The sequence below is a fragment of the Pongo pygmaeus genome, chromosome 6 (genome assembly GCF_028885625.2).
Source record: "Pongo pygmaeus isolate AG05252 chromosome 6, NHGRI_mPonPyg2-v2.0_pri, whole genome shotgun sequence".
In the NCBI taxonomy this organism is placed as follows: Eukaryota; Metazoa; Chordata; class Mammalia; order Primates; family Hominidae; genus Pongo; species Pongo pygmaeus.
The window spans coordinates 34451053-34475407 of NC_072379.2; the positions used below are offsets into that span (position 1 = coordinate 34451053).

Here is a 24355-nt window from a genome sequence, read left to right on the forward strand (position 1 = left end):
GAGCCAAATCAAGAACACAGTCCCATTCACAATAGCCACAAAAAGAATAAAATACCTAGGAGTACAGCTAACCAGGGAGGTCAAAGATCCTACAATGAGAATTACAAAATACTGCTCAAAAAATCAGAGATGACACAAACAAATGGAAAAACATTCCATGCTCATAGGTAGGAAGAATCAATATTAGTAAAATAGCCATGCTTCCCAAAGCAATTTACAGATTCAATGCTATTCCTATTAAACTACCAATGATATTCTGCACAGAGTTAGAGAAAATTATTTTAAAATTCACATGCAACTGAAAAAGAGCTCAAATAGCCAAGACGATCCTAAGTAAAAGAACAAAGATAGAGGCATCATGCTACCTGACTTCAAACTATATGACAAGACTACAGTAACCAAAACAGCATGGTACTGGTACAAAAACAGACATATAGACCAATGGTACAGAATAGACAGCCCCAAAATAATGTGGCACCCCTACAACTATCTGATCTTTGACAAACCTGACAGAAAGAACCAATGGGGTGAAAAGGACTCCCTACATAATAAACAGTGCTGGGATAACTGGCTAGCCATATGCAGAAGCTTGATACTGGACCCCTTCCTTCACCATATACAACAATCAACTCAAGACAGATTAAATCTTAAATTTAAAACCTACAACTATAAAAACCCTGGAAGATAACCTAGGGTATACCATTCAGGGCATAGAAACAGGCAAAGATTTAATAATGAAGATGCCAAAAGCAGTTGCAAAAAAGCCCCAAAAAATTGACAAGTGGGACCTAGTTAAACTAGGAGCTTCTGCACAGCAAAAGAAACTATCAACAGAGTAAACAGACAACCTACAGAATGCAAGAAAATATTTGCAAACTATGTATCCAACAATGGTCTAATACCCAGCATCTATAAGGAACCTAAACAAATCTACAAGCAAAAAACAAACAACCCCATTAAAAAGTGGGCAAATGACATGAACAAACACTTTTCAAAGGAAGACATACATGGCCAACAGCATATGAAAAAATGCATGACATCACTGATTATTAAAGAAATGCAAATCAAAACCACAGTGAATACCCATCTCTGGCTTTAATAATAAGCCAGAATGGTTATTATTAAACTGTCAAAAAATAACAGATACTGACAAGATTGTGAAGGAAAGAGAATGCTTACACACTGCTAAAGGGAATGTAAATTAGTTCACCCACTGTGGAAAGCATTCTGGCAATTCCTCAAAGAACTTAAAACAGAAATGTCATTTGACATGGCAATCCTTTTATTGGGTATCCATCGAAAGTAATATAAATTATTTTATCATAAAGACACATGCACATATATATTAATTGCAGCACTATTCACAATAGCAATGACATGGAAACAACCTGAATGCCCATCAATGGTGCACTGGATAAAGAAAATGTGGTACATATACACTGAGGAATACTATGCAACCATAAAAATGAATGAGATTATGTCCTTTGCAGCAACACAGATGGAGCTGGAGGCCATTATCTTAAGCAAACTAACACAGGAACAGAAAACCAAATATACATGTTCCCACTTATTAAACGATGAAAACCCATGGACACAAAGAAGGGAACCAAAGACACTGAGTCTTACTTGAGGGTTGAGGGTGGGAGGAGGGAGAAGATCACAAATCTTCCTATTGGGTACTAGGCTTATTACCCAGATGACGACATAATCTATACACCAAAACCCTGTGACACACACTTTACCTAAATAACAAACTTGCACATGTACCTGTGAACCTAAAATAAAAGCTAAACGAGATTTTTTAAAATTAAAAATAAACATTAATCAAAAAGCTGACTCTAAATTTATGCAGCTGTGTCTATGATATTGTAATTTGGTCTCTTTATTTTTAATCTGTTGAATAAATATCTTGAGATAAATTCCTTTGAGTAGGATTGCTAAAAAAATGAAGCAAATTTTTTACTGGAATTTGGGAAATGTTATTTCTATTCTGTTCTCTGAAAGAATGGGAAAATTTTATAATGACGGTAAAGATTTGTCCATTTACCTAGAGTTTGACTAAAAGTAGATTTTATAACACTTTTGAAAACTTAATTAATCAAAGATTTAATTTAACAAGCATTTATTTTGAAATGTTATGTCCAAATTAGTAAGTTAAGTGTTGAGGAAGTGCTGTATCTCCACATAGGCACATCATCACCATGCCTGTTGATCTCTACTAAATCATCAAATTTGGAAATTCTTAGGGATCAATCCTCATCTCTCTTCTTTGATCAATGTATAATCTCCTCCAATGCAAACTTAGCTGTACACATGGATTCTCTGGCATATATACATACATGGTTGATTTTCTCTCTCTCTTTTTTTTTTTTTTTGCAGTAGTTATGTTCTATAGACTTGCTGTAAACACTGAATTAGTGAACGCACTGAATTAGTGATGCACGGCTTTGAAGGGAAACATGGGGTTAAGTACTTGTGAGCCTCTGATCACAACATTTCAATCAACCAATCAATATAAAACCTTGTTTTACGTGTGTATCTATGGACAACATATTTATTATATGCTGTTGATTAATTAGCATGGAACTCGCAGCCAACAGCACTGTAACTCATGCCTTCACTAAGTTTCTCTAGCACTTGTATTTTCTTCATAAGGCATATCACAGTCATACTCTGCAGGTATTCAGGTATTCTAAACAGCAAAATCACCAACAAAAGCAGAAAATGCAAAAATATGCCACTAAATAGACTGTGACAAGGCCCCTTGCTAACATTATGAGAGCTGAGAAAAGAAAGCAGAGCATGTCCTTGTTGCCCTCAGCAGGGAAAATCTGTACCAGGACACACAAGAGCTTTTGCTGCTCTGGGCATGTCCACGAATGACCACAAAAGCACCATGGGTATTGACTTGAGGGGTTACAAGCAAATTTTAACAAATAGGTAAATTGAAAAATGTGAAATCTGATAATAATGAAGATTGACTATGTTGAAAAAAAAATTCTCGCTACTTCAGATTATCATCTACTGGGTATTTTATAAGCGTAGAATACTCTGTTGTCTAAAATTAGAATCCTGGCTTTCCATCATACACATTTCCATTGTAAGTGACAGGTAACATCCTCCACCCCTCATGGCAAGCAGGAACCTGGCAGACACCCTTAGTAACTCCTGTGACTGACCCCCACACCTTCGATCACTCCCCAAGGCCAGCTGATTATACCTCTTAACTACTGCGAGAGATTGTCTGCTCTCCATCACCACTGATGAAACTGATATTTATGCCAAGATGATCTCACCTGGTTACTTGCAATGGCCATATTGACCTTTTCAATTTGTTATCTACCCTGATAACAGAGTAACCTTTTAAAGCCCAAATCAGACATATCACCTACTTTAAACTATTCACAGTTTTCCATTGCTTTTCACTGTAAAAAAAAAAAAATCATGTAAATAGCATGGATTTTAAAATCATGTACATTTTAAAAAGCATGCAAGTACTTTAGATACAATTGGATGATGATGAGATGCTTGGAGCTGCTATAATCATTATGCAAAAAATGAAAGAAAAACCGAAAAGTACAGCCAAAAATCTGAGGATGACAAAGCAAAAAAATGGATAATTAGGTGTGAATGTGTGTATGTATGTTATTGTGTGTGCTGTAGAGATTTACTGTATTATTCACATGCTACAAAAAGGCACCTAGATTTTCCTTTCCAAGGGTGATAACTTCTTCCTGTTTCTTGATTTCTTTCCAGGAGTATTCTGGGTGGCTATATAAACACATCTTCCTTTTCAGTTGCGGATATGAACATTGTAATACATCTTGCTTTGTTCACTTCATATTCAACTTTTGGAGTTACTCCACCTCAGAATAGTTAGGTCTATTATTTTTTTTTAATTGGACACATAGCATTACACAGAATGGCTGACATCATTTATTTTACTAGTTCTTTTTTGTTGTTGCTGTTGTTGTTTTTGAGACAAAGTCTCACTTTGTCACCAGGCTGGAGTGCAGTGGCACGATCTCAGCTCACTGCAACCTCTGCCTCCCAGGTTCAAGCGATTCTCCTGCCTCAGCCTCCTAAGTAGCTGGGACTACAGGCACGGGCCACCACGCCCAGCAATTTTTGTATTTTTAGTAGGGACGGGGTTTCACCATGTTGGTCAGGATGGTCTTGGCCTCGTGATCCGCCTGCCTCGGCCTCCCAAAGGGCTGGGATTACAGGAGTGACCCACTGTGCCCTGCCACTAGTCCTTTACTGAAAGACATTTGTATAGTTTATATAATTTTGTCATTACAAACAGAAATGCAGGGAGCATCCTTGTATATATGCTCTCGTTTAGCAGAGCAAATATACCTGTGGCAATGCTGGATCAATATAGCATGTGGTTGTTGACTTTGTCAGGTGAACTAAGAATCCTTCTGGAGAAGTCCTGCCAGTGAGCAGCACGGGCTTGTGGTACTAAGAGTGCCTCAATGCCATGCATTATCTGGCCCACCCCTGCCAAGACTGACCAACCATAGAAAAAGCATGGCAGCCACGCTGGAAGAGTCAACGCAGGCATTATCTGGAGTCACAACCTCACACCCTGTGAAATTTACAACCTGTCAGCCTCTCATGGATCAACTCGGCAATGTCCCAATGGGTCCGTGTTTCTAACCTCTCCAGTTTCTTGGACTTGCCCCTCCTGAGGACCCATCCTGGCTTCCAAGGGGCAAATGGACAGGGTCACTTCCATGATGAAGACTCCACCTAGCTGGCGTCCACTGGGTAGGGTTTGGCTGATGCCCCATCTCGTCCAGGACTTGGTTCTGTAGTCAGGCCACCCTGTGTCTCTGTTTCTACATTTCTCTTAGATACTTGATCTTTGGTTTTTATTTTCCTTGTCCTTGCTTTCTGTCCTTTTCTAGGAAATCTTCATCCACAGATCCTCTTCCTCCAGCTTCGAGTTTGCTGAGCTAGCTGGCTGTAAAACTGTTTTGTCTATATCTCCTTCTTCTATGAAAGAATAACCACTTCATTATTCAAGCCAATGTTAATAGGGTTTTCTGATATTTGCAGTGGCAGCCATCCTGAAACCTAATATCAAGAGTTGGAAAGAGGGTTTTGAAGTAAGTTATCAGCAGACTGAGGTCATGGCACCAGGATGATGTTAACCTAAATTAAGCCGTGGGGGAAAGTGGATCCTGATTGAGCCAGTAAGGGTGAGGGAGTCACATTAAATTCCCTTCCGTGTAACAAGGGGCTGCTTCTAGAGCAGTGTGCAAGACACAGGGCTGTGCCCAGTGCTGTGCATTCAAACTTCCTGAGAAAAAACAGATTCGAAGAGCAGTTTTCAAAACAACAGCAACAAAGTTAGCTCCAGCGGGGCTGAAAGATTTCCTTCTGTGGAAGGAGTCATGAGATAAAAATGCTTCGCAGCTTTGTGGCTGCAAGAGAAGCACTCACTAATGGCAGGGATGTTAGGAGTGAGCAGAGTGGAGACCAGAAGTAAGAAAGGCAGGATTGTTCCAGGGAATCTGGCCCTTGACGCCCTGACCACCCTCATGAGTGGCGACGCTCCCTGACTCTCTGAAAGCAAGGAAGATCTAATAGAACGAATATCTCAAGGAAAGGAAAATTTACAGCTGCCACAGGTCTGGAGATGCAACGTTTCTTGAGTAATGTTCAGGCATTCTCATGGTGCTGAGTTGGAGAATAGTTCTCATAAGAGTCTCGAAGAAAAGGCTTCAATTATTTGTATTATGATTACTAAATGTTATTCATTTATTTTCTGAGGAATAGATGCTTATAAAAATCCACAGCAGGCCCAGCGTGGTGGCTCACACCTGTAATCCCAGCACTCTGGGAGGCCGAGGTGGGCGGATCACGAGGTCAAGAGATCGAGACCATCCTGGCCAACATGGTGAAAGCCTGTCTCTACTAAAAATACAAAAATTAGCTGGGCATGGTGGCGTGTGCCTGTAATCTCAGCTACTTGGGAGGCTGAGATAGGAGAATCACTTGAACCCCAGAGGCGGAGGTTGCTGTGAGCCAAGATCGTGCCATTGCTCCCCAGCCTGGTGACAGGGCAAGAGTCCATCTCAAAAAAAAAAAAAAAGAAAAAGAAAGAAAAAAAGAAAACAAATCCACAGCAACACTTATTCTTAAGTATAACTTCAAAAAATGTGTGATAATAACCTAAGGCTTTATATTGAAGGAAATTGTTATTTGACCCTAAATTATGGATCATAATTTTATATTTATTATGAGAAGAAAATATAATAACAAGAATATTTACAAAATTTTCTCTAAGTTCTCCACCTTTATACACAGTTTCTTTCTTTCCCTGTTAATATCAATTCACCACTAATATGCAATTTACAGACCTGTAGTCACATTATATGATCAAGGTCGTTAGTACTTTTTTTTCAACTAGCCTTGCAATAAATTACATATTGACAACTGTCCATGATTTCCAAACTTACATCAGGTAACAGGTATAAGATATTAAATCATTTCTTATTCCTCACTCTTCCAAAAATGTGCTTTTAAAATTTCTCTTTCTACAGTGTTTGCCTCTGAGGAACGAATTCTTCATGGAAATTCCAAGATGGAAGTCATTAACTTATCTACTGTGATATAATCTTTCCCAATTAAGTATTCTAACCCTAGCATGAGAAATGTGGTCAATTATTTCAAAACTTTTCCAGCAACAGATGTTACATTTTGAAATACTGGCTAATTAAATTTATGTGAAGGTTTAAACTAATAGGATATGGAAGAAATGATACCTCGCTGTCGTTTCAATGTGTAGCTCTCTATGAATGAGGCTGAGTATTTTACATTTGCACTCCATATTTGTATTTCTGTATCTGTGAAATGTCTGGTCATATCATTTGTATATATTTTTGGTACTGAGTGATAGTGACTTTTACAATTAATTTATAAGACTTCTTAGTATAGTAAAAGATTTAAACTTTTGGCTGTGTTATGAATTGCTGATAATTTTTTCATTTTTGCATTTATCTTTTGAATCTGTGTATACATCTATAAATTAGGCTTAGTCAAATTTATCAACCTTTATTTTTCTAATTAGGGCTTGAAGTTTTATCAATATATTTGGAAAGATAAATGTTTTATTGATTTTTTATGTAATGTGTTTCATTTTACAATAACAAGTCAAAAAAAAAAAAAAAACCATAAGCAAAGTTAAAAGACAAACTGGGAAAAAATATTTATATCTCATATTACAAACAAAGGACTAATTCCCCCAAACATAGAGATTGCTGAAAAGATCAACATCCCAGGAGAAAAATGAAGCAAGTTCCCAAAACAGGAAACACAAGTGGCCCTTCAATAAATGAAGAGGGGCTCGGCCTGTCCTGGTGAGATAAGAACCTGGAAGGTCTAGCCTAGAGTTCCCTTAAAAATCTAGGCTAGGGCCGAGTGCGGTGGCTCACACTTTTAATCCCAGCACTTTGGGAGGCTGAGGTGGGAGGATCACTTGATGTCAAGAGTTGGAAACTGGCCTGGGAAACATGGGGTAATCCCTCTCTACTAAAAATATAAAAATTAGCCGGGCGTGGTGGCGCATTCCTGTAGTAGTCCCAGCTACTCAGGAGGCTGAGACGGGAGAATCACTTGAACCTGGTAGGCAGAGGTAGCAGTGAGCCGAGATCGTGCCACTGCACTCCAGCCTGGGTGACAGAGTTAGACTCCGTCTCAAAAAAAAAAAAAAAAAAAAAAAAGTAGACCAGATTGTTTTCACTTCCCGGTTTAGCCTTTGCCAAGGGCCGCCCATGCACTCGGGCCTTTGTGTTTTTGTTGACTATAATCTTGGTGTCCTAACCTGTCAGACGAACACGGTATTCCCCTGGCGCAAAGTGGGGCTGTGCATTCCTCCCCGTCCTTCCTTCCCGTGGCCCGTAAGCCCCGCCGCCCGCATGCAGCCCCGTGGTGCCAGAGGAGGCGCTGCAGCTAAGCACGAACGCGCCCTACGGGAGCGTGCTGTGGGGCCGCGGCCTAAGTAGGGGTTTCAAAGCGGTGGCTGTCAACACTCCTCAGTCCACCTCCGCGAACTTCGCACCTAACCACTGGGGACGCTCCAGCCCAGGGATAAGGAGGGGGCCTTGGCTGGGGTGGGGCAGGCGCCAGGGCTGTGTGTGAAGAAGAAGGTAGGGATGAAGCAGCCGCGTCCCAGACCTGCTGTGTCCCGCCCCGCCTCTGCACGCCTGCTGGCAGCTCGGGCGCCATGTACCTCAGTTTCTCCCAGAGTCCAGGAGCTGGCTTGGACCGCAGCTCCTGCAGTTCTGGAGGCTGGAGAAGCCTGCGGGCGCTGCAAGCCATCCCGGGAGCCGGCTGGGGGCTGCCGTAGACCGTCCGGGGCCAGGATTCCCCGCCAGGTCAGGGAATGCCGGGGCCTCGCAGGGATCTGGCTCTGGGGTCCTTGTGGGGTCCTTGTGGAGTCCTTGCGTCTTGTGGGGCGCCAGCTCCGCCGAGTACTAGGCGCCTGCGCTCAGCACACTGAGGGCAAGGAGTCCGTCCTGGCCTCGCCGGCATGGAGCTGACCTTCGCGCTAGTTCAGGACCCCAGCATCTGCCGCAGCCTGGCGGGCTAGCGCCTCCTTCCCAGAGTGACAGAGCGCTGCGCCAGGTCCCCAAGCCCCTCCGCCCACAGAGCCCAAGCGCCAGGTGCATTCCTGTCTCAGGAGGCCTGAGGGGCCTCCTTGCCTTATGAGCTCTTACTACATCAAGGGCTCTTTATGGAACTCCATGTAAACAAAAACTTTCCTGCCAAATTTCATAAAAACGTGTATTTTCTAACAAGAATAATTTGTGGTTAACTGTGATTTATGACACTATAAAATAGTAACAATAAAAATTAACAAAATTAGTTTTAATTTGTTTATTATTTTGTTTATTTATTTTTGAGACACAGTCTCATTCCGTCACCCAGGCTGGAGTACAGTTGTTCCCAGACCAAACTGAGGGTTGGGCTGCTATTTCTCGTGGCCCAATAAGGAGAAGCAGATGAGCTGGGAAGAGAGTTTTTATTTCTGCAACTGGTTACAGGGAGAAGGCCTGGAAATTATCGCCAGACCAACTCAAAGTCACAAAATTTTCCAGAGCTTATATACCTTCTAAGCTATACGTCTATCTGTAAGTGTGCATTCATCTGAAGACATAAGTGATTAACTTCTTCTGATCTGTAACTAAGGTCTGAGTCCTGAGGACCTTCCCCTGGAGCCTTAGTAAATTTACTTAATCTGAATGGGTCCAGGTGCTTGGGTGATTACCCTTGTCTCCTACTAAATCATGGAGGTTTGGGGAGTTCCTTCAGACCCCAGACCCCCAATAAACTTGTTTCTGGAGGCCTGGGGAATTTCTTCAGACCCACAATACACCTCATTTAATTCTAAATGGGTCCTGTTATGAATTCCTTCGTTGTTTTGTCATGGTTTAAGGCCCAGAAAAGGCCTAGGCAAAACATTTGGTGGGCTTTTGTTATATCCCAGACTTTGAATAAGGGGACTGGCTTTTAATATTTAACTTAACCACTCAGTCAGTACTGAAAGAGTTGTTATGGAGGCCTGTGTCAGTGAAACCTGGCCTGCCACACAGCGGCACTATCTCGGATTACTGCAACCTTTGACTCCCAGGTTCAAGCGACTCTCCTGCCTCAGCCTCCGGAGTAGCTGGGATTACAGGCGCCCGCCACCAGGCCCGGTTAATTTTTGTATTATTAGTAGAGACAAGGTTTTGCCATGTTGGCCAGGCTGGTCTCGAACTCCTGACCTCAAATAATCTGCCTGCCTCAGCCTCCCAAAGTGCTGGGATTACAGGCATGAGCCACCGCACCTGCCCTGTTTCGTTTATTTATTAATATTGGGCTATGAACATTATGTAACATATAATTTAACTAAAGCAATAACACAGTAAGGTATATATTATTGTCACCACTACACAGTTATAGAAATGTAAGGCCCAGAAAAATTAAGATTTTTGCCAAAATTAATAAAGAAACTAGGCTTAAAAACAAACAAGCAAACAAAAAACTACTCGACTGCTGAACCTAACCCTTAAACTGACATTATATAGCACAGCTCTTATTGTGTAATTAAATTTTGTGATATGTTTATGTTTATTGTAGATGTCTAAAGGGAGATACACATTGCAAGTTGGTTCAAACTTATCTGGTAAACACTTTGTTAACAGTATTGAGGAATTTCCATGGAACACACACAGCTGAGTGCCATTGTCATCAGGCACAAAGTGTAGCCAAACATTAATTCACTTAATAAATATTTACTGAAGGCCAAGAACTGGGATATGGTGATGGCAAAAAGAAATGTATTTTTAAATAAAATAGCTTAAGGGATTAAAAAATAAGTGCCATGTTGGCTCAGGAAACAGTTCTTCCATTTGTAGGAGATGTTGAATAATGTATGAGCTGGAGAAATAAAGCCTTGTGAGTTAAGGGGAAATTCATCTGTGACTCTGAAACAGGGTCTCCATCTAGTCATTACTGAGATTCCTGCTGTCTACCTCTTGTTTCCACCCAGCACACTGAATACTGAACACCTGCTCTTGTGGCTGGGTAGGGCGATGTGACCAGTTCTGGTCAGAGGATTGTGAACACAGAGGAACATATTTTCACCAAGCTAAAGCATGTAATTGCTGCTCTGAGAATTTGCATAATTCTGGTCTCACTGCCTAGCCTATGTCCCTAAGTGATTAGGGGCAGAGACTCCTGCTGACCTAGGATGAACCTGTATAAGGATTGTACAGTAACTTTCTGTTATGTTAATCAGCCAAAAAGTGGGAGTTGTTACTACCGCAAAACCTGGATCTTTACTATTCTGACTGATAAAACCTGCCAGCCTCTAGGAACTTGGGGTTATTGTCAGTTTCATCACTATGCCCTTGCCCTTTTGTAACTCATCCCACTGGTCATCACTGGCCTTTGTCACACGTTTTGGAATACCATGAAAGCAGGGATCATAGAGGAGTATTGTGTTGCTGTGTCCCCAGCATATATATTCCATGAAGATTAGCACAATGTAAGTGTAAAATACACATTTATGGATGAATTAATGAATATATAATCCAAAGTGTTACATACTTTCTTTACTGAATGAAATCACACATCATATAAGGAAATAACTCCTTAGACATTACCAGGACTTAAATTTTGACATAAAATATATAAATAATGGTGTTATATAATCTTACAATTCTAAATTACACGTGCCTTTTGTTTTACCAGACTTTCTGAGAATAAAGCACAAGGCAAGCTCTTCTTTGGATATGACACAGGAGCGGTAAATGCCTTGTGTTGAGGATGTGTTTGAGCGCACTGGTCTGGTAGCTCTGTTCCTGTTGAAATACCATCAGGAACATCAAAATTATCATCTAAATGCCCATGTTCACAACCATAACATTAAACAGTATTTTTCATTATGTATCCCTCCTTCTCCATCACACCTTCTTCTCTACTAAAATCAATTTCCCAAACTAAATGTAAACTGCCTCATCCCTGATCCAGATTGAAGGCTGAGGCTACAGAGCTGTCTACAGCATGTCAGGAGACCTCTGGAATACTAATTGCAGCAGCTCCACTGGAGCAGCACGGAGCTCTGGGCTCTGCGGATGCTCCTTCCCCTAATGTTCTGGGAGAGAGGTCGTGCATGCACCTCACCACAGGTGGGGAAGCAAGGGCATAACGACACCAATTGAAAGCTTTCCCAGCTGACTCAACACTGCGACATTTTCAGAGTTATGTTATCTCTGTATTAAAGTCTATCCTCCTCCTATTGTTTGGGACAAGCATAGCAACTTGCCAGTAACTTTGGGCCTGTGGCATGGGCTTTGTGAGGAAAAGGAAAAGCAAGATTGATTGCCTAATGGAAACTCAGGCAGATGCCACAATCCTGCCCGCCAGTTGGTCAATTACTTTCCATGGTGAGCACTTCTTTTGGATAAGTAACCCTGCACCTTGTAGATAGGAAAAAAGAAAGACCATACGCTCTTAAACTAGACTCAAATCCGAGTTACTCATAGCATATGTTAGCATCATGATTTTGGCTAATCTGTACTGTTTCCGGTGAAGCAAAATAAATAGCTCTAGGCCTAGCTTAGAAAAGGTTAACATTTCCTGTGAAGGGTTTTGAAAACATATTTGTTTTAATATCTATAATTCAATATATCTTGTGACACTTTCTGTTTTAAACATACAAAAACATTATTTAAGAAATAACTTTTGCAAGGTTAAAATTGTTCTGATTTTGACCATCATAAAGTCTGGTTATTTTGAGCCTAAACTAGGAAACATTGTAGATATGTATTTCATTAAGAAATAATTGGCCAACTATGGTTTTAGAAAGGTTACCTCAGGCACTTCCTCTTTAGTCAGAGGAGTGTATGCACGTTCCACCATAAGATACATCTGTTAACGTTGTATTTTACTAGAATAGTAAATAAAGAGAAAACTAGCAGTCTTGTAATTTATCCCCCAATGTCCAGATATTTGTGGTGATTCAAAATTCCTCTAAAGACTGAATAAATAATGACACCTTAGAGGAAGCTAAAGGAGTAATAGGTCATACTGAGTGACCTGATGTCTTCTAGAAAATATATAAAGCAAGCTGCTGTGAGAGTAATATTTTGATTGGGAAAAAAACTTTCTCAATTATTTATTTATTCAGCAAATATTTGTGCATCTTCTGTGCTCATATTTTGCTGGGCCTAGAAGGGAAACACACAGTAGGCCCCTTGCTTACTATAAGTTTATGATATCCACAGACACATTATATTCTTTTCATACCACAGGATTTGGTGACAAAAGATAAGTAGCATTAAAAAAAAAAAAAAAAAAAAAAAAAAACAGGATGCAGTAAGTTGGAGAGTAAATCCATCTGTTTGGCAGACCTGGAGTAGTTAGTGTCTGCTGCTAAGGTTTCCATTACAGATGTGAGAAAAAAAAAGTGTTCTTCTGCTTTCTGTCTGTCTCAGTGGCAACCAAGATTGAATGGGGGATATGAGAGAAGAACGTGGTAATACAGGAAAAAACATGGACAGAGAATTTTCACAACTCAGAAATAAACTTGTAACCAGAAAAAGCCCAACTACCATAACTTACTGTTGAAAAAAAGTTATCATATGTCTTTAGTAACGGTTGTATTTTGAAAAGACATTTAGCTCTGCAATCTCATTCCTTGAGAAAAACATTTATCATATATATATATACATATGTATATATTATATATATATAATTTTGTTGCAGGTATGATCAAAAATGCTACAAGGAAGCTTTCAGAATCTTACAATCTAATTAGTATTTGGATGCAACAGTTAGGATTTTAAAAATGGGAAAATATAACTTTCAGAAGCTTTTTTAGTAAGGGTCTCTGTGTGGTCTTGTTTCTAAAGTATATAGATTTTTATTGTTTAGATTATAAAGACAAAGTAAAACTTAGCTTATTTGCCCAGATTTGTTTCTTTTCTTGGGGAGAATTTATGATGCTTGAAATGATCAATAGTTCTTGCAAAAAAAAATCCCATATTTATCCAGAGAACAGTAATAGAATGTCACAATAAATAAGTCCTACTATAAGGCTCGACCTCCTTCTGCTGCAGAGAGCTGTGGACAGTGCTTCCCTACGGCAAGATTGAGGAGTAGCTGCATTCTGTGCCTGGTGTCCCTGCTTCTCCAGCTGAGGCTTTTGCTCTCCTAGCTTGCCTTCCTAGGGCACTGCCTGCCCTTACCCTACCGACACATAGATCGGACTCTCAGAGAGGCTCTACAATGCAGTACGTGATACTCCAGATAGTCCTCCCTTTAGTCTACACTGTGAGCCATGCCCAGCTCCCTATATGACAATACCTTGGAAAACCTCTGGCAAGGGCCTACCTACCTGCTCTTCTCAGGGGAGTTTGAATTTGGCAGAAAAATCCTCAAACTTTAAGTTTGTCAGCACTTTATAAAGTACTGAGAAATGGATATCAATGGGTGATTTTCAGTGAGCTGAATAAAGGAAGTACTCAAAAGAATTGCTGTGAGCCAAACTGGACCTCCATTTGAACGCTGAGGGAGATAAGGTGGGTGGACACCTCCTTGCCTCCTTGCAGGAAAAAGCACATCCTTCTCTTTTTGTCCTCTGAGATATTCCTTTATTCAATGTGACATTTCTGGTGATATGCTGTACTTCCTTTTATCTCATAACTCAGTGCTCAAGTAAGTTTTGGAAACTAAATTAGATAAACCAGTTTCTTCACTGGAGGAATATTCAGAAGACTCAAAAGAATAAAGCACTAAGCAAAGGAATTATATTGCTCACGCCTGTAATCCCAGCACTTTGGGAGGCCAAGGCAGGAGGATGACTTGAGGTCAGGAGTTTGAGACCAGCATGGCCAACATGGCGAAACCCTGTCTCCACTAAAAATACAAAAATTGGCTGGGCGTGGTGGCACGTGCCTGTAATCCCAGCTACTCAGGGGGGCTGAGGCAGGAGAATTGCTTGAACTTGAGAGGCAGAGGTTGCAGTGAGCAAATATCGTGTCACTGCACTCCAGTCTAGGCAGCAGAATAAGACTCCATCTCTATATATATATATATTTTTTTCCATCTTCATATTTACTTTTTATGATCTGTGCTGTCTTTGTATTTGCTCACTCACTGATGATGAAAGTGGCAGAAAACACATGGCTGTAAGCAATATCTGTGCCAGCAGGACCTCAGGAGATCCCTGATCCAAATGCAGATTTTCAAGGGAGGATTCCATGGAATTAAGAAGCGCAGAAAACTGAGAGCTTCCAAGAAAATCACGTAGGAGTCCTGAGAACAAACCTCCCTGAATCGTGGGTGACATTCGTCTTGTAGAGGTGTGTCTGCTGCCTTTCTTGATGATGATGTCTCTGTTTATTGCAGACTATGGGTTGTTATGGTGATGGACTCTGGAGTAGGCCAGGGAGAATAGAGTAATATGGATAGGGATTTGGGGCTGTGAATACTCACATTTTTGGGTTGGGCTTATGGCAGCACAGTTCACAACCAATTCGCTGATGTGGGAACTATAAACAAAAGAACTTCTGGCCAGGCATGGTGGCTCATGCCTGTAATACCGGCACTTTGGGAGGCCAAGGCAGGCAGATAACCTGAGGTCAGGAGTTTGAGACCAGCCTGCCCAACATGGCGAAACCCGGTCTCTACTAAAAATACAAGAAATTAGCCAGGCATGGTGGTGGGCACCTGTAATCCCAGCTACTCAGGAGGCTGAGACAAGAGAATCACTTGAACCCGGGAGGCAGAGGTTGCAGTGAGCTAAGATGGCACCATTTCACTCTAGACTGGGTGACAAGAGTGAGACTCCCCGTCTCCAAAAAAAAAAAAAAAAAAAAAAAGAACTTCCTAGAATGATATACACTAGACTACTAGACTGGCTTCTGTCTTCAATTTATCACTTTGTATCCTCAGGGAGGTCCTGATTAGAAAGTCAAACATCCCTCTACTAAGAGTAGAACACTGAACTTCAGGAAATGCAAAACAGGGCCAGATATTTGGTTTGGCAGATGGGACAGTTTTGCATTTTTCAAATCACAGCACATGAACAACATCACCAGTATAACTCTGCTTCCATTCTTTTTTACCTTGACTTGTGTTATGCTGTGTGGTGATTATGTAAATTAAGGACAAGCTAAATTAACATTTGTTGGTGGGAAGGCATTCCACAGGAATAGGCTGAAAGGGCTAATGAATTTCTTGAAATGTTAGAGATGATGATATCTTTGAACTTCAAAAAATTCAATTAAGTTTGACTTTGTTATATTTGGCCATGGACACGAAAAACCTTCAGATACAGTAATCAGAAATAACATCTACTTAACATTTAAATATATACTAGTTTTGATTAGAGGCAAGTGAATGTCCTCTAAAAAAAGACCATGAGTATTCATAGGTTCTATAGAGGTTAAACCCACCTAGATAAAGAACATCGCAAATGTAATATGAATAATTTGTTGCCTGTCCATCAAGAAAAAATAAAATCAAAGCACGATATCACAATTTCATCATCTATATATGCAGAATAAGCACATCTAAATAGAAAGTATTGAAATTTGTTTCATTCTCGATACTAACAAAACTTTTACTAAGCGAAGAATATGAGCAAAATGTAAACTTAACCTATAACTTTGAAAACATCTATCTAGCTGACTAGCAAGCATGAATTTTATATCATGCAACTGTTCCATGCATATTAAATGGAAAACAATGTAAATTAACAAGATATGATTTCTTTTTATAAGAAATTCAGTCTGTGAAGTGAATAATACATATTCAATTAATTACAGTACTGTAAGACCTATATGTAGCATGCTTTGTTGGAAAAAAAGAAAATGGGCTCTACCACTTGCTAGTTGGATAGCCTCTCTTATGTTTCCTTTGTTCATCAGCACAATGAGAACATTTTACTTATTTTAGTCCCAGTAGCTGGGACTAGAGGCACACACCACCACACACAGCTAATTTTTGTGTGTGTGGTTTTTTTTTATATATAGAGATGGGGTTTTGCTCTGTTGCCCAGGCTGATCTTAAACTCTTGAACTCAAGCGATCTACCAGCCTTGGCCTCCCAAAGTGCTGGGATTACATGCATGAGCCACCGCGCCTGGCCAAGAATATATTTTAAAGTGTTGATATATAAGTGTATTTCCAAATACCGATTGCCACTACTTTTACTCAAATAAATGTCGATATGCAAGGATGCTATAGGAGTGCCAATAATAGAATTCCTTATTAGGCAAAGAATTTTGAGGAGATATATCAAAGAAAGCTTCACAGAGGAGAGGATGTTTAAGCTAAATCAACAAAGATAAAATTAGAAGGAGTTTGCAACATAAGTAAGGATTTGGAACAGAAAATCTATTGTATACAAACGAAGAATCACAATTCCTCAATATTTTCCTATTTTGCTAATTCAAGTTAAGTAAATACATGTAGAAAACCTTCACTAAGCTCTCTAAAGAGGAATGTAGTGAAGAGATGCCTGGCAGCAGTCTGCTTGGCCATGGCCACAGCTGAGGCTAGTAATACCCTGGGAAAAGGAGATGAGCAGGGAGCTGCTCCATATGACCCCTGAGATGCAGCCATGAGGCCCATCTCAGACAAGAAGCAGGAGCCCAGCGGAGGGGTGACTGGAGTAAGGAAAGCCTGTGTGCTGAGCAAATCTTGACCCTAGCTCAGAACTCCAGTTGCCCTTGAACTACAAAGCTATATGGGGGACTCACTCTCCAGTGGGGGACCACATGCTTACAATCGACTTGGTTGAATGTGATATGTTATAAAGGCACAAGATAGCTCTAGCTGTATGTGTGCCTGTGCAAGAGCTGCTAGTGGTGGGAAGGGGGTTGGGAGAACATGTGTAGATGTCACAAACTCCTTTACTGAATTCATTTACTACTTAATTCTGTTTCTTGAAGATGTTTACTTCTTTTAAGATGTATCTTGGATCAAACAAACGTGACCAATGGCAGTGAAACTGCCTGGAAGATCTGTTACTGTGGCTTCCCACCTTTTCTGGATAACTCTAGTGTGTATCACTATCTTTGAAAAAGTTAGATACAATGAAAATAGTTAAATTTTTTATTTTTTATTTTTTTTAAGACTGAGTCTCGCTCTGTCGCCCAGGCTGGAGTACAATGGCACAATCTCGGCTCACTGCAACCTCCACCTCCTGGGTTGAACTGATTCTCATGCCTAAGCCTCCCAAGTAGCTGGGACTACAGGCATGCACCACCACACCTGGCTAATTTTTGTATTTTTAGTAGAGATGGGGTTTCACCACATTGACCAAGCTGGTCTCGAAGTTTTTTTTTTTTTTTTTTGAGACGGAATCTCACTCTGTCCCCAGGTTGGAGTACAGTGGCACGATCTCGGCTCACTGCAAGCTCCACCTCCCAGGTTCACGGCATTCTCCTGCCTCAGCCGCCCAAGTAGCTGGGACTACAGGTGCCCGCCACCACACCCTGCTAATTTTTTGTATTTTTAGTAGAGATGGGGTTTCACCATGTTAGCCAGGATGGTCTTGATCTCCTGACTTCGTGATCCGCCTGCCTCGGCCTCCCAAAGTGCTGGGATTACAGGCGTGACCCTCCGTGCCCAGCCACTGGTCTCGAACTCTTGACCTCAGGTGATCCACCACCATCAGCCTCCCAAAATGCTGGGATTACAGGCGTCAGCCACTGTGCCCTGCCTACTTGAATGTTTTGATCAACCAATTTTCCGACTTCAGCTTTAGAACAGTTTGCACTACCGGATGTTCACTTATTTATTCTGCAAGCTCTGCAAACCTCTCATCTCCAGGTTGTAAGTAAGTTACAATATTTAGCTAGTAAGAGCCATGTCAAATAACTACTTTCTTCTGGAATGTTCCAAGTATGAGCCTATCAATTTTTTAGGAATTACTTCCAACAAAGGGAAGTATCCTTCAATAATAATTCCAGCCTCCATAGCTATTACCCTTGTGTTGCATTTTCTAATCAAGTTATACAAGACACCATCACACACTTCCTATAGAGAAATTGCTTGTAACAGTTCATTTACGTTTTTAAGAAATTCATTGTCTCCTAACCATCCTCCATTTACTACCTGGCCCCAACGACAATGCCACATGTTTTTTTAAAACTGCATGGTATCATCCAATTCTAGGGTCAGATTTCTGTTTTAGTTACCTATTGCCTAAAGAAAACCTCCAAAACTAGTGACTTAAAACAACAGTGACTTACAATTTCTTAGTTTGGTGGGTTGACTTGTGGTACCTCACCTGAGCTTGAAGATTCAAGATGGAGATGCTGACTCAGTTCTTCTTGAGCAAGCCTCTTATCCTAGAAATCCAGTAGCCTAGACCTGCCACCGTGCAGAACTCCAGGGTTCCCTGGCTTGCAAATTGACCAAGGAGAAAATCCTACATCAGTGGGTAACTGTGTAATGGTTCACAACAGGAAACCTATGGGACACATTCTTAAAATGCTGTGGCAGAAAGTCACCTCACACACAGCCTATACAGACACAAGAGTGATTTCCAGTAACTGAGGCAAGGCGAAGTACCTGAAACATAGCAGCCGGACCAGGAAGAGAGAAAAACAAACAAGCAAAACAAAAACAACAACTTCCCCAGCTTTTGTCTCTCTGTAGGTACAGAAGCACTCTACAGTGATTAAAAGGCTGGAGAAATGCTCCATGAACCAAAGTTATTTAACCAAATAATTTTCCTCAACATTTATTCTAAGACCAAGTTTCACCACAGTGTGACAGTGCTGGGGAAGGAGGGGGACAATAATGGAATCTGCAGCAGAATGGGGCTGTGACTGAGAATGTGGCTGAGAACAGGAGCCCCAGGTGCTCACACCTCACACTTCTGGGCTTATGTTTCTCCTTCCTAGATAGAAGAGTGCAAGAAAGGAGCGATGGCTGAGGTCAGGAGTTTGAGGCCAACCTGACCAACATAGCAAAACCCCGTCTCTACTAAAAATACAAAAATTAGCTGGGCGTGGTGGCGGGAGCCTGTAATCCCAGCTACTCGGGAGGCTGAGACAGGAGGATCGCTTGAACCTGGGAGGCAGAGTTTGCAGTGAGCCGAGATTGTGCCATTGCACTCCAGCCTGGGGACAGAGCGAGGCTCTGTCTCAAAAAAAAAAAGAAAAAGAAAAGAAAGTAATGGTGGCGAACAAGTGCCAAAAGGAAGTCAGTGGAAAAACCACAATCTTGCAAATTACTTTATTAATAATTAAATAAAATAATAATGAAGTAATTTTTTGTTTTGTTTTGTTTTGAGACGGAGTCTCGCTCTGTTGCCCAGGCTGGAGTGTGGTGCAATCTCTGCTGACTGCAAGCTCCACCTCCCGGGTTCACACCATTCTCCTGCCTCAGCCTCCTGAGTAGCTGGGACTACAGGTGCCCGCCACCACGCCAGCTAATTTTTTTGTACTTTTAGTAGAGATGAGGTTTCATCGTGTTAGCCAGGATGTTCTCCATCTCCTGACCTCACGATCCACCCGCCTTGGCCTCCCAAAGTGCTGAGATTACAAACGTGAGCCACCGCGCCTTGCCTGAAGTAAATTTTTAAAGAAACAATTTAGAAAAACTCAAAAACAATAAAGGATACCTGGAGAAATAAAAGAAAAGAGAAAATTTTCTTTTAAAAAATAGTTAACATAAAACTTTAAATTTAACAGATGCTAATCTTTAAAAATAAGATAAAGTAGGTCAACCTCAACTAAATCTAATCAGAAATATGGAAAATATACTAAACATTAAATAAGAAAGAAAATCTAGGTAAATATAAAGAGGGCACTAAAATTTAAGAGATTGTTATGCAGAACTATTTGCCAATAAATTTAAAAACGGACCATTTTCTGGGCAATTAATTTAGTTAAATTAGCAACAAAATGAATAAGCTTGATTAGACCTATAACCATGGAAATGCATAAGACATGTTGACAACTTAACTCTAAAAATGCTACATGTACATTCCATAGCAAATGTCCATCAAGCAGAGACACCAAGAATAAAAGTGCTGACCAATTCTTTCCATTAATATAGAAGCAAGAAGACTAAATACAATCCTGGCATGTGATTCCCAGTATATATTAGGGATTAATGCAGCAGAGCTGGCCGAGTGGGCAAAGCAGCTCCAGAGTGGACAGCTGCATGGTTCAAAGATGTCAGTCGAGAGGCCGGTAGTTGGCGTTTTCCCCTCTCCTGTGAAAATCAAAGTTGGCGTAAGTCTGAGCCCTTTTGCTGATGGAAAGCGGATGCCAGGTGGAAGTGGGGGGATGCATTTCCTTTTTGATGTCCAGAAAGAAGAGGAGGGCTGGCTCTATAACTGTCAACTGTGATTAAAGAATGTATTTAGTTTTCAGCAAACCTTTCCTCCCTTCTGTTTGGCCAGAATTGGGTCACATGTCCCCTTCTGACCTAATAATTCATGGAATGTGTGGAATTCCCCTTAGCCCAGCTAGAGTCACACCTACATGGGATTATTGTGTTTGGGATGTGAATTAAATAATAAAATAAGGTTTCCTTACAAAGAAAAGAAGCAAGTTTGATGCTCATTGGGCAAGTTACCAACATTGGGATTGTTTATTTTTTTATTTTTTATTTTTTATTATTATCATTATTTTGAGACGGAGTCTCGCTCTGTAGCCCAGGCTGGAGTGCAGTGGCGAGATCTCGGCTCACTGCAAGCTCCGCCTCCCGGGTTTACTCCATTCTCCTGCCTCAGCTTCCCAAAGCTGGGACTACAGGCGCCCACCACCATGCTCGGCTAATTTTTTGTATTTTTAGTAGAGATGGGGTTTCACTGTGTTAGCCAGGATGGTCTCAATCTCCTGACCTCGTGATCCGCCTACCTCGGCCTCCCAAAATGCTGGGATTACAGGCGTGAGCCATGGCGCAGGGCCTATTTTTATTTTTTTAACCGCCTGAATCATAGTCCCAGCTGTTCTCTCTCTGAACTTTGATCAACCATTACCTGGAAAAGAGTTCTCAAAAGTACAGCAGAAGTTATCAAACAAGGCCACTTTTATAGACTATGTTATGTAGTGGAGAGGAATTGGAGTGAAGCACAGTTCAAACCCAGTGGAACTGTAGAATACAGATGGACTTCCTGAAATGTCTTTGAAAATTCCCTGACCATGGAGATTTCTCATGTAAGACATTTCATGGCACCACATTCCTCTGTTATTTTGATATCTCTCTTTTTACGCTCAAATCTATTCTAGAAAATTCAGCTACCTCAAGTCCCCTTTGTGACTCCCTCTTCTTTCAGGACATGCACTCGAGGCGTCTAAGGAAGTGTTGTTAAACATCTACCCGTGAAGGCAGATGGCGCTCTTCCCCTAAGAGGCTTAGCAGAGATGACTAAGATTTTGTGCTGCTGTTTTGTTTGTTAACACATAAATACCTCAGAAAAGAAAACTGCGAAGAAGGGCATGGACACATCAGCAGTGGTTCCTTTGTGGTGGTGGAACCGACAGTCGTATTTATTTTCTTCTTTGAGTGCTTCCACACGTAGTAGGTATGAAACTCTGTTAACAACTTGGATGTGGAAAACACGATTTTGATTTTCTAAGATTAAACTTAATTTACATTTTTCTAAGAGAGAGTCTCACTCTGTCACCCAGTCTGGAGTGCAGTGGCACAATCTCTGCTCACGGCAACCTCCACCTCCTGAGTTCAAGTGATCATCCTGCCTCAGCCTCCCAAGTGGCTGGGATTACAGGCACACACCACCAATCTCAGATAATTTTTACATTTTTAGTAGAGAGAGAGTTTCACCATGTTTGGCCAAGCTGGTCTCAAACTCCTGACCTCAAGTGATCTATCCACCTCGGTCTCCCAAAGTGCTGGGATGACAGCCGTGAGCCACTGCACCCAGACTTAATTTACATTTTAAATTCCCACTTCTCCAGAGTAGTTACAAACCTGTTCTTTAGTAAAGAGTCCCTCCAACCTCTCCCCATTATACAAGATTTTATCTAATTTCCAGAATATTATGGATGGAGGCCAAAACTCTTTCTCAAATGTATACGTCAACACAAGCACCTGACATTTGGTCACATGCTCATGGTCCTGTCTGTTCTTTGACTCTTATTCTGGTCTGCCAGACCCTTCCAGGTGCAGCTTGTGCTCACCTGCTCCTGTGTTTATCTGAAGAGCTAGAATGAGAATTATCCTGAGAATTCTGGGAGATCTCTGCATAGACTCACTAAGCAGCACTTTTCCCATAACTGGGGTCTCTTACCCTGGATACAGTTTTGCCTGAGGAACAAAGGGTAGGCCCTTTAGCTGTGACACCCGACAGACCCATTCCATTTGCTTGGTTATCTCTTCTCCCTCTTCTGGGCCTGAAGTGTTCACTTATTAATTTTTTTTCTCACTAGTAAGTGAAGCATATTCTCAAATACTCAGTTTGTGCTATTTAATCTGTAAGGATGTACACATTATGGAAAATGAAAGCTGGGCCAAGACCTCAAGATGATGTGCCTCCTACCTGCTGTATGTCACACCTCCCTTGACAAAGAGAGGAAATGGGAACTTGTCCCCAAGAAGCTACAAGTTATTTAGAGAAGTGGTTATATTTGTAATGCAGTTTGTAGAAAGTTAGATGTAAATAGAGTGTGAAAAATGTGACCCAATGAGGAATTGTGGGAGTCTGTAAGGCATATCAGCTTTCCCTCAGAACTAAGCTTCCTGGGTCCTGGGATGGGGAAAAGACATATTTTGCGCATTTTTTTTAAATAAATAGGTTATGCAAATTATCTGCTTTTTCTGTCTGTATGCATTAGGTCAATTCCTATGGGCCAGTTACTGTCCCTTACTTTTCTAGTCATTAGTACTTCTTCGTTTTTAATTAATCGTATTCTCTTAAGAAATATACTGAGTCCCTTCACTATGCAACTTCAACTTAATTTAGCCTGTCCCTGAAATCCATTGTTCATTTTCTGCCAGATTAATGACCCTGAAACAGTTAACAATTTTTAATATCACTGACAGTTTCCATGACCCTAAGAAAGAGTTCTATTAAATAGATGATTAAACTTAAATATTATCGCCCTGATTTTAATGCCTTCTACACAACCCTATCTTATATCAAAATACCTCTTGCTTCAAGGCACTCAAATTTGTTTGAGTGACGTTAGGAAGATTTGCTAGAAGGAAAAAAAAAAGAAAAGAAAGTGTTCACCCTTGGGTAGATTAGAAAAGATGCACAAAGAAGGAGAAGAAATTTTAGTTACAACTTGAAAGTGGGTCCATGACTTATCGAGGTGAAGGAGATCACAGGCTGTGAACTACCTTAGCAAAGGCATGGAGTAAGAAAGGAGTCGGATAGGAGCAAGGATCTGCTTACCATTGGCTACTGGGAAGGCTCTAGCAGAGAAAGCTTTAGTGGACAGCTTCAATCCTGATTGTGGCAAGTGCCCAATCCCGGCACATTTTCTGAAATTCCATTCTCAACAGCAGCAGGGACTCATAAAGCCCTAATTGACTTGCTTTTGGAGAGGCAGTTTACTATAGTGGCTAAGATCCAGGGTTCAGGAGTTAGAACTCTGAGGCTCTTATCCCACTCTGTCAACTGCTAGCCGTTACCTCGGATAAGGTTCCTAACAACTTACCTCAGCTTCCACATCTGGAGAAGAGGATACTAATAGTGCCTGCTTCCTAAGATTGTTATGATGAGTAAAGAAGTTCCTATACCAAAGCACTCAAAACAGTGCCCAGCCTGTTATTCACTAAGTGTATTAGCATGTTCTTTCACTGCTTTAAAGAAATACCTGAGACTGGATAATTTATAAAGAAAAGAGGTTTAATTGGCT

General features: G+C 40.9%; 1 non-coding gene across 1 annotated transcript; it reads left to right on the forward strand.

Annotated features, from left to right (window-relative positions):
* Positions 1–12892: 12892 nt before the first annotated feature.
* On the forward strand, positions 12893–13027 carry LOC129041820 (small nucleolar RNA SNORA31). Its single transcript, XR_008503956.1, has one exon. It is a non-coding gene; the product is annotated as a small nucleolar RNA SNORA31 (small nucleolar RNA).
* The last annotated feature ends 11328 nt before the right edge of the window (positions 13028–24355 follow it).